We start from the raw sequence: 11,024 nt of genomic DNA, 5'->3' as shown, positions 1-11,024 counted from the left end.
GCCATTGTTCTGTTTGGTGTCAGGGACTATCATAGGCACCTCGATGGGAGGTCAAGGGAGGTCACCGTGACCAACAAATTTTTTCTTATTCGGCAAATTTTGTCTGATTATTCGGAAAAATATCATCATTCGGCCAAATTTGGAGTTGCATTCGGCCAACTTATCATCATTTGGCAAAATTGGGAGTCCCTTTCGGAAAATTAAGACTCTCCACCTTCCTATAAATTTACGTTCGGAGCGGCCCTGGGCACTATCATTAATGGGTATTCTTTCCATAACGTACAACAGAGATATCTTTCTTCCCTTTTGGAGCAAATACACATTATGTACTACTAGTAGTTCATATTCAGGGGCGTAGCTAAGGGGGGGGTTTGGGGACAATCTCCCCCCCGAAACGTTAGTCTCAAAAAAAAAAAAAAAAGGGAAAAAGAGGGAAGATAAAGAAAAAAAAAGAAGAAGAAAAAGAAAAAAAAATCAAAACGACTTTTTTCTGAGTAACAAAGGTCAAAAATTCACTTTGCTCCCCCCACCCCCCCAATGCCATTGAAAATCTGCTCCATGTGTGACCTTCAATCATAAAGACGCCACCCTCTGCAGCGACAATTTTTTGATAGTTGAGTGAAATTTGACACTTTGCTTTAGAAATGAGATTGATTTGTTAAATCCACATATATGCAGCCTTTCTTTGTCATAGATTCTGCAAATTGTTAAATATGTTTAATTTTATGAGCCGCGTAGTGGGAATATTGCATACAGTCGAATCTGTATATTTCGAATTTCACATTAAAGAAAAAAAATCGAGATAAACAGGTTTTGAAATATGGGAGCTTTAAGAAACTTTTTATAGAAATTTGAAATATGATAGTGAAAATTTGAAATCAATACTAAAGACAATACGGGCTTTTGATTAAAATTCCTCTTTATTGGTTTTGTTAGGCATTTATTCTATTATTACATTATTAAGTGCTTTATTGCGAGTTTAAGGAATCATTTTGACAGTAAAAGAATTTTTAAGCATATCTTTTTCAAAAAAAAATCTTTTATTGCTTTTTGGTCCCAGATTTTTTTTTTGATTCATTATTTATCTTCTTGAAGTTATCAATTGCAGCAAACTTAACTTGGCCAGTATTCTACGATTTTCCTTTTTTCATAACTTGAAAAAAAAATTATACTTTCTTTTCACTCCTACCATTTCGGTTTTCTAAGGAATCACAATTTTAAGAAAGAGAGCAACCAAAGAACAGTACTAAGCCAGATAGCAGAGAGAAATGGCTTTTAACTTGAATGACCTTTAACCATGAACTTAAAATGTTCATCTTAACATGTCAAACCTGTGAATTTCACCCCTTTACTCTTCTTCCAAGAAAGTGCGCGAAACGACTGTCCTTTGGTTAATCTTCATGGAAAGCCTATTCGTGGAACGCATTTCTCCCTTTTTTCCACTGCCTCCTCAACTCTTGAAGACAATTCCTCTGTTTCTGAGTTGAAGAAAATGTTTTTGTTTGCTGCTTTAAAGATCATTGAGTTTGGAATCCGAAAATGATAGCATAACCGGAATTCGAGACGATAGAGGTTTTTGTTGGTGTGGTTTCGTGTGTGCCATAGGTCATAGTCAAAACGACCTTTGCTAACCATAGTATCCATTTCAATCACATTGATTTTTCAGCCTGTATTTACTGCGCATTCTTTTGGAAACGTGCAGTCTGTTTAAAATTAGTACATTCTAAGTGAAAATTGTAGCATAATGAAGCGAGCAAGACCGATAACAAGCTTTTTTCAACCCAAAGAAAAAAATTAAAACGACGAAAACGATTGCTCTAAAAAGAGAAAGTTAACGTCGTCCGAAGAAAACGAAGTACAGTCTGCAAAGCAGCATTAGTCCGATCGGACCCTTCTGAAGGTAATTTTATTTTAATTCAAAACAAAAACTGCCTAGCATTACATGAATGAAATGTTTAAAAACGAGATGAATCTAGATTATTTCTATTAGCTTGGTTCGGATTAAAAAGTAGAAAATAAAAAAAAGATTTCTGTTTATAATAGCCGAAAATTGCTGTTGCTTTCTCAAATAGATATTTATGTAAATTCTAAAGCAGCTAATAAAATTAAAAATAAAGACTTGAAAGGAGAACAGATGGTATGCATTTGAGCGAATAACTTTCTACCCCCTATACTTCTTCCCTAACTTTTTTTATTCAAATCTTATCAACTGCTTTAGAATTAGCATAAATGTAAATACATAAAAAGCAACATATAAATATAACGATATGAAAAGCAATTTCATTTTTTGCGGATTATAACTCAAGAAGTCTTTTTTATTTTTATTTTATTTCATACTTTTAATGCAAACCAAGTTAGTATAAATAGTCTTTATAGTCTGACCACCGATGAGATTGAAAGTCAAACATCCAGTTTACAGGCGGAAATGGAAGTATCTATTAGCTTTCAGGGATGCCAGCTTTTGTAGATGTGTGTTAGCCTCTAAATTAAGCAGTCACACTGAAATGAACGGAACACGCTCATCAGATATTTGATTTCCCTCTGATTTGGATAGACTGGTTTTGACAAGACGTTGTTAGAAAATTTCACTTTAAATTAAATGGAGGGAAAAGAAAAAAAAGTTGAATTTTCTATAACATTAAAAAAATAAAAAATTCTTTGCTTTTGTTTTGTTTGACACAAGTATCGGAATTGGGACACCCCATTCCAAAGTATGTAAGATTCACCTATCTCTTATTTTTTTAATACTAAAAAAATTTACACACACACACACACACACACACATATATATATCTATATATATATATATCTATATCTATCTATCTATCTATCTATCTATCTATATCTATCTATCTATCTATCTATCTATATATATATATATATATATATATATATATATATATATATATATATATATATATATATATATATATATATATATATATATATATATATATATATATAAGTAGAAACCCCCCCCCCCCGAAATTCGGGTCTAGCTACGCCTCTGTCATATTGCTTGCAAAGTAATTTTTGGAAACTAATGCGTATTTTTTTGGTAATGACAATGAATTCACCGAAGCAACAAAGCAAAATCTTTCTTTAGACCAAACTAAACAGCAATTGTTTGCGAAAAGAAAATGAGTACTTCTTTTGGGTTCACCTTCACAAAAATTAATTATTACTTCTTGTCAAGATTTTATCTGCTTTTACTTAACCGCTATAATGCTGGGATAGAGATCATGCTGTTTTGGGCGGCTGCTTGATTATTGCTGACATAAAATCTTCAAAAGCTTAAACCCGCCTTTTGAAAAAAGTCAACAAAATTACTTTTAACTTTCATTACAAATATTAACTATTTTGGGAAAACATCTTGAAAATACATTTTTCAACTTGATTACTATTAAACAATATCTGTAAATAATTTCTTTTCAACTCCTTTAGTCAAAATCCTACTTCAGTTCTTCAAGTTCTGTTTACAGCAAATATGCAACATTCTGAATAAATAAGAAAATATAAGCACATTTTCAAGAATCATCATTAATTGATTTACATAACTGTGTTCGTTTACTGCGATAAATTATTGAAAAAGAAATTTTAATTTGGCAATTATTATTAAAAAATTTAAATATAAAAATCACCAAAAAGAAAAAAAATCTATAGAAAGCCGCAGGGTCTGATTACTGAAAAGGTCAACTAGGCTGTGGCCTAGGGCCCCCACTCTTTAGTGGCCCCCAAATGACTATTTTTTTAAAAACCAATAGCTAAAAAACTGTTTTCGCCAATTACTAACTGGCTCTCGCCTAGTACTAACACATTGACAAAAGAGTTCCCACAATAAAAACGGGTGATCTTTTGATTTTAAGTAAAATTTTAAAACTTTAGCAACCCCATACAAATTATAAAATTATACAATTTCTCATTTTTGCTTCATTAAAAAATGTAATCACAGCAATTATGCAACATCACAAAATATTTATCTTACCTTGCAGTGGTAATCACGGGACAAATCGCTTTCGACCGCCTTCAAAAACACCAACACCTTTTAAACTCGTGCCCAAAGAGTGGTTTCTCAGATATAACTTCCCGAATCACTCACTTCGCAAGAATTCCAACAGTTCCGTTCTATTAGCGGCTTTTGGGATGGGACGTTAATTAATTATTTTTTTTCTTGCTTTTTTTTTTGTTGCGACAAGGGTTGCGCTTTTTGTTTTGTTATTCGTTATTATTAGGTTGTGGATCAGTCGCTAGTTTGAACTCCGTTAATTATGCTCTGAAGCAAAGTGAACTAAGTGAAGGACACTGAGGTAGTGTTAATTTGTATGCGTTGGTGATATTCAATATTAAGTAGCGGAAGTTAGATAAAATTTTATTTGCATAATAATGTCTTAGATTTATGCTGATCAAGAGAAATTACGGACCTTAAATAAGTAAATACAACTCTTATTTTTTCTTCTCTCTTTTCCGTCCACTCCTCTATTTCTTCTGCTTTTTTATCTTTTTATTTTGCACAATGGGGTTGTTTCCTTCAGTCAAAAGTAGTACTTTTTGTCACAGAAATTGATAGAATAATAAGCAAAAATAAATAAATAAAAATAAAAATAACATGGAACCAGAAAATATTTTCATTTTCCCAACAGTTATTTTTTAATTAATTTTTTAAAGTGTCCGATCTTTCAAACAAGGCGTGGTCTTGATGACGTCACAAATGATGCTCTTTGGCGCATCTTTCTACTGCGTTTCCACGTTATGATAATCAATAAGCGAATTAAAATTGCGCTCTACGCTTGCTATCAACCATATCGTTCCCAATACACGTGAGTAAAGATGCGAATTAAATATTTTGCTCTGTAAATAGCAACACAGAATGGCATTTCATCATTTGTGATGTCATCGGCAAGAAATGTAAACATTGAAAACTCGACGATTTAAGTTTTTTTTTTAAATATTAAACTTAAACAAATTACTAAAAAAATGGTCTGATACTATGTTTTTAAGTATGTTCTTTCAGAAAAAAATAGTTTTAAAATTTTGGAAACTACCCCATTATCTTAATCCGTGTTTAAAAAGAAAAAGAAAAGAAAAGAGAAACAAGAACTCATTTTTTTCATTTATTTATTTTTCTCCTCTCTTTTCTGTCCACTCTTCTATTTCTTCTACTTTTTTTTTATCTTTTGTATTTAATTTTTTTTTTTGCATAATTATCTTAATCCTTTAGTGTTACGAAAAAAAATAAAAATGAAGAACAATAACTGATTTTATATTTTCAACAAGAAAAAAAAAAAAGGGATCATGGTTCACACAAACTTAATGTTTGAGTTTTAGACATTTATTTTAAACTTCAGTACCAATCAACTGATTTGTATCGTGTACAAATGAATATATATTCTACACCAGGCTTTCCAATTATTTACGAAATTAGAAATTCCAACTTTACCTTGGTATGAATGCGATACATAACAATGTCTATAACAACCGCTGTATTATCGTTATGGCATGTTACCGTCTACAAATTTGTAGGACTGTGCACACAAAACATATTTCAAACGTCACTCTTTTATCTTTTGAGTGGACGCTTGAATTTTGTATTATTTACAAATCAATCCATATATATCTATCTATACATACATACATGTATGCACGTACATATATATTAGATTGTGATGTGTCGGATATCTGTATGCATAACCGCGGATTTCAGAGGGAAAATAAAGATCTGCATCCGTATCCTTATCAGTTTTGTGATTAGCGGATCTTTAACGGACCTTTTCAATCTTAAAATTTTATTTCATACTAGTGGTACCCGCACGGCTTTGCCCGTAATAGAAATTTTAAAAGGTCTTTTGGTTCGCCCATATATTTACAAATAATGTATATATATATATATATATATATATATATATATATATATATATATATATATATATATATATATATATATATATATATATAACTCGCCAATTAGCTTGTACCCATGTTACAGTTCCACGCTATGATAATTTCGTATCTCGCCAATCTTGTGCCCATGTTACGGTTACACGTTATGATTTTGTTATTTACTCGTCCATCTTATGATAATTTTGTTCTTAAAATTTTAATCACATCGAATTTTAGAAAAATCTCTTCGAGGTGCACACCCCATGCTACAAACTAACTTTGTGTCAAATTTCATGAAAATCGGCCGAACGGTCTAGGCGCTATGCGCGTCACAGAGATCCAGACATCCTACAGATATCCAGACTTTTTCCGGACATCCAGACAGAGATACTTTCAGCTTCATTATTAGTAAAGAAGATTTGAAATTCTACATATGGGTAACTGTAATATACTTTTAAATTCCATTTGAATTAGTTTTTATTTCTTAAAAAGTATAAAATATCTTTTCAGTAATTAACTGGTCAATTTTATTGAATTGGAGATTGTTTTATTTATCATTTTGGCTTGTCTAGGCTTGCTTCGAAAACAGAGAGACAGTTCTCTGTTTACCGTTTGTAAAAGTGTTACCGGTTGTACCGGTGTGTCATCGGTAGGGGCAAATTGAGAAAAATGGACCAACGCTGCATTTATTCCAAAATAAAATATTAAAACCTGTGTGCGTCTGTCTTATTGTGTGTGTGTGCGTGTCTGTATCCCTATCTTCTTCGGACTGTCAGTCTCTACCAGGTCAATCAATACTGGTACCGTTGGATTCAATATGTCCAGGGAAAGGAATTCCTTTCTGTTTCACTTTTCTAAGTCTTAAGGGGCAGGAGATATGAATTAATAAAAACACCATTGAAATTAAAGAATAAATACCTTTGTGCTGAAAAATTAAAATGTCAGTAATCCAACGTTATTAAGCACAAAACTTGCAAATGATTGCAGACACGTGTTTCGGTGTTACAAGGAACACCTTTTTCAATGCAAAGAAGTGTGAGCTTTTGGATGAAAAGTCATCCGAGAAAAGCAACACGGTGGAACAGGAGGTAGTATAAATATCAAAAAATAGAAATTAAACAAAACAAAAAAGATAAAATGACACATGGAGACAAAATTTATTATATAATTCCATCAGGAAAAAACCGTTAAGTAATAAATTTTAAAAGAAAACCCATAAACAATGCAAAAAGTCCAAAAATGAAACCACTCTGAATAAATTAGCAATAAATTTACCAGCGGGAAAAACTATGTATGGAAGCAATGTATCAAATGGAGAAATGCAGAAAAAACAGAGTGAAGGATAAACATATTGGAATTAGTTAATTACAAAACGAAATAAGAAAGCAAAAAATGAAAAAATAAAAGTAAGAAATGTACGACGTTTACATAAAAATAATAGAAAATCTAAACCAATTTTAACAAAGGAGTCCACACAGAGGAAAAATAGGGAATTGCAGTAAGATCGTTAACTAAATTAGAACGGTTCCTCAGGATGTGAAAAGATTCCCAAAAATCAAGATCCAACGAATTGGGGCATTTTTGGATAATTTGATAAGAGTTAAAATCAAAAGAGTGGGGAATCTTTTCACATCCGGAGGAACCGTTCTAATTTAGTTAATGATCTTACTGCAATTCCCTATTTTTCCTCTGTGTGGACTCCTTTGTTAAAATTGGTTTAGATTTTCTATTATTTTTATGTAAACGTCGTACATTTCTTACTTTTATTTTTTCATTTTTTGCTTTCTTATTTCGTTTTGTGATTAACTAATTCCAATATGTTTATCCTTCACTCTGTTTTTTCTGCATTTCTCCATTTGATACATTGCTTCCATACATAGTTTTTCCCGCTGGTAAATTTATTGCTAATTTATTCAGAGTGGTTTCATTTTTGGACTTTTTGCATTGTTTATGTGTTTTCTTTTAAAATTTATTACTTAACGTTTTTTCCTGATGGAATTATATAATAAATTTTGTCTCCATGTGTCATTTTATCTTTTTTGTTTTGTTTAATTTCTATTTTTTGATATTTATACTACCTCCTGTTCCACCGTGTTGCTTTTCTCGGATGACTTTTCATCCAAAAGCTCACACTTCTTTGCATTGAAAAAGGTGTTCCTTGTAACACCGAAACACGTGTCTGCAATCATTTGCAAGTTTTGTGCTTAATAACGTTGGATTACTGACATTTTAACCATTGAAATTATCAATTGTCCCCTGTCACAAGCAAGTGTAATATGGGGGTTTGAGAGGAAAGCGAGCACTGGGCTGAGCCCCCTAGTGCCAAAATAAAATGTGAAAAAATATTTCTAGCTTGTTCTGTAAATGTATCAGTTTTAGGCTTTTGCTCCTACATAAGCTAGAAATATTTTTTTCCCATTTACTTCCGGCATGAATACGGCCCCCCCCCCCCCCATTGTCCCATTCCTTCTGCCATCCAAATCCTACCGATTCTCTCCCTTTACTTCTTTTACAAATAAATCATATTCTTGGTGATGCTTTCGCTATAGATGGATTTTTTAAAAGAAGTTTGGTCCTGCACCCAAATGGGAATATCTTCCGTCACAAATTTTACTTTTGAACCAGGATTAAGTTGGGTAAAAAAGTTAAGATCAGTTTTCGCTGATCCAGATATAAATAATGCGTCTGTGAATCTACATCATTAACGATTCGACACATCACTGATACGAGTACACTTACAATAAGTTCTGTACATTTGTTTTTCCAAACTAGCAATTCCCCCATAATGTTTTTTCCTATTGTTTTTATAAACTTTTTGCGCTGCTGTCACTTATTCGTCAAATGTAACAAGACTGATGTCATATTCTAATGATGTTGTTATTTATTCCATTAAACTTTTAATACTACTGACATTTTTGAAGTTATGCTCTTGTGGAGCGTTGGTGGCCAGAGTGAATTGAAAAAATAAACGACATAAAAGAACGTGCAACCTGATATCTTCAAAGCTCATACGCAGAGTTTTTTTCACACACGTTAACAATTCATCTGCAGCGAAGCCTCCACGGTGCAAGTGGCTAGCTAGTTTGGCTGTGGTTGGTGGTTCAAACTTCCTAGAGAGAGTGATATTCTTTTTAATATGAGTGTTTTAAAAAATAAGCAGTTACTGGACTGACCGACAGAAACTATGCTTTTATTGAATGACAAAAGTTTTAATAATTTTTCAGTACTCTATGATTTGTTTTAGCGTTCAATTCAGCTGTTATTTTAAATTTTTCAATGCTACCGTTAGGGTAACCAGCACCAGTAACAAACATACCTAAAACATCGCTCTCAGGTTAACTCAATTTTCTGAACCTTTTAATGCATTTAGAATTTTTAAACTATTTTTCTCTCATGAAAATACATATCATCAAACTTTTAGCTGCTTCTGGATCCTCTGCATTAGTTAATTATATTTTGATTTGCTCAATATCGAAAAAAAGTCCGACCCCACAGCAACAGACATCGACAATTCTGATGACACCCAGTAACAGATAGGATGAGGAAAGGCTGGGTAATGGACAGAATTCCCCTTTTCTCTTCGAAATGTGCAAAAGTTCTTTATTTTTAGGACTAAAAACTTATCAAGTTCAAATGAACATGAAACACCGGCTGACCTCGTTGGTAGCTGTTCATAACCTTCCACCACTGCCTTGTAAATACCAACCGGGTCATAAAATTCACTCTGATAACACTAGATGGTTGCACCGTATTCATGGGCCACAGCAACATCAGTTTGACCAGCCTAAAATTCTTATTATTTAAATCCAGATTTATGACTGTCTGTTACTGAACCCCTGTCTGTTACTGGTGCCGTTACCCTATTTGTTTTCTTAAAATTTCACTGCTGATGTAATTTGTATTTTTATTAGTGAAATACTACATTTATTTATTCATTTATTTATGTAAATTATTTTTTTAACATTTAGTGTTGATGTTGTTTGATTTTATAGACAATCAGTGTACAGGTTACTTGTTTTTCAAATTTTCAATCTTGATGTTAATTGCTTGGCGACAGTTACACATAGCTGTAATTTGTCTATTACTGCTGTATCTCGATCTAAAATGGCTTAGCTAGCAACGATTAAATTTTTAAACTATCGGTTCAAACACTTCCTTTCAAGGTTTTATTTTCGCCTCGCAAGAACAATGTGCAAGCAATTAGGAAAGTTCAACTTGTTGTTTATTTTTGTTGTTTAGGGTAACGAAGTAAATTTTTTCTTTCATCTTTCAGTATTGTAGTCACGTGTTTGCTAATATTTTAATACTGTTCCGTTTGTTTCTTTTTTTAAACGATATCATACATTATTTGTATCTCTAACCTTTCACTACTTCTACAATTTATGGTTCTAATCATTTAATGCTGTTGTTTTTTTCACTAATTTTTCAAAATTACTGTTGTTTTATTATCCACTTTTTAAGAACTGCTGTTCTTCATTTTGCTAATGTATCTTAAAGAGGGTTAACCAAGGTTAGATTAAAGCATGGGTACATGAGGAACGGGCCTAGGACACCCACATTTGGAAGGCATCAAATCTGTAAGAAAAGTTTTGATTGAACTAATTTCATATCGCAATATAGCAAGACAGTAAATTAAGGGGGAAAAATCCCCTTTGAGAATTTAATATCTTTTACAAATTCAAAAACCACTCCTAGTTCAGTCTGTTTTTACTATTAAAGTTTCGAAAGTTGAACTAAAAAGTATCAAATTTCAAAAATTAATAAATAATACCAGATATTGCAGACTTACTGCAACGGGCCAAGTTTGACGACATATTATAATGATTAATTATCGTATAATATCACGTCAAGTTTTTATTATAAAATATTTCGATAATTGCGTATTAACACAGCCATGCTAAATTTGTGGCACCTTGTATGACCTTTATGACACTTCGCATGTCTCCTCTTTAGAATCAAATGAATCGTCAATTGTTGGGGATTCAACATTGGAGCACGACCGGTTTTGACAATTAATACATGCTACCGAACAAAACAGCCCAACTTTTTTGCAACCACCATTTAGCGCTACATCCTTTCTTTACAACATTGAAAAAAAGGATTCAAATTTGGCATGACTGTGTTAATACGCAAGTATCAAAATGTTA

This window comes from Uloborus diversus, chromosome 2, assembly GCF_026930045.1.
Source record: "Uloborus diversus isolate 005 chromosome 2, Udiv.v.3.1, whole genome shotgun sequence".
NCBI lineage: Eukaryota > Metazoa > Arthropoda > Arachnida > Araneae > Uloboridae > Uloborus > Uloborus diversus.
The sequence above is the reverse complement of the archived record's forward strand: the minus strand, read 5'-3'. Positions refer to the sequence as shown.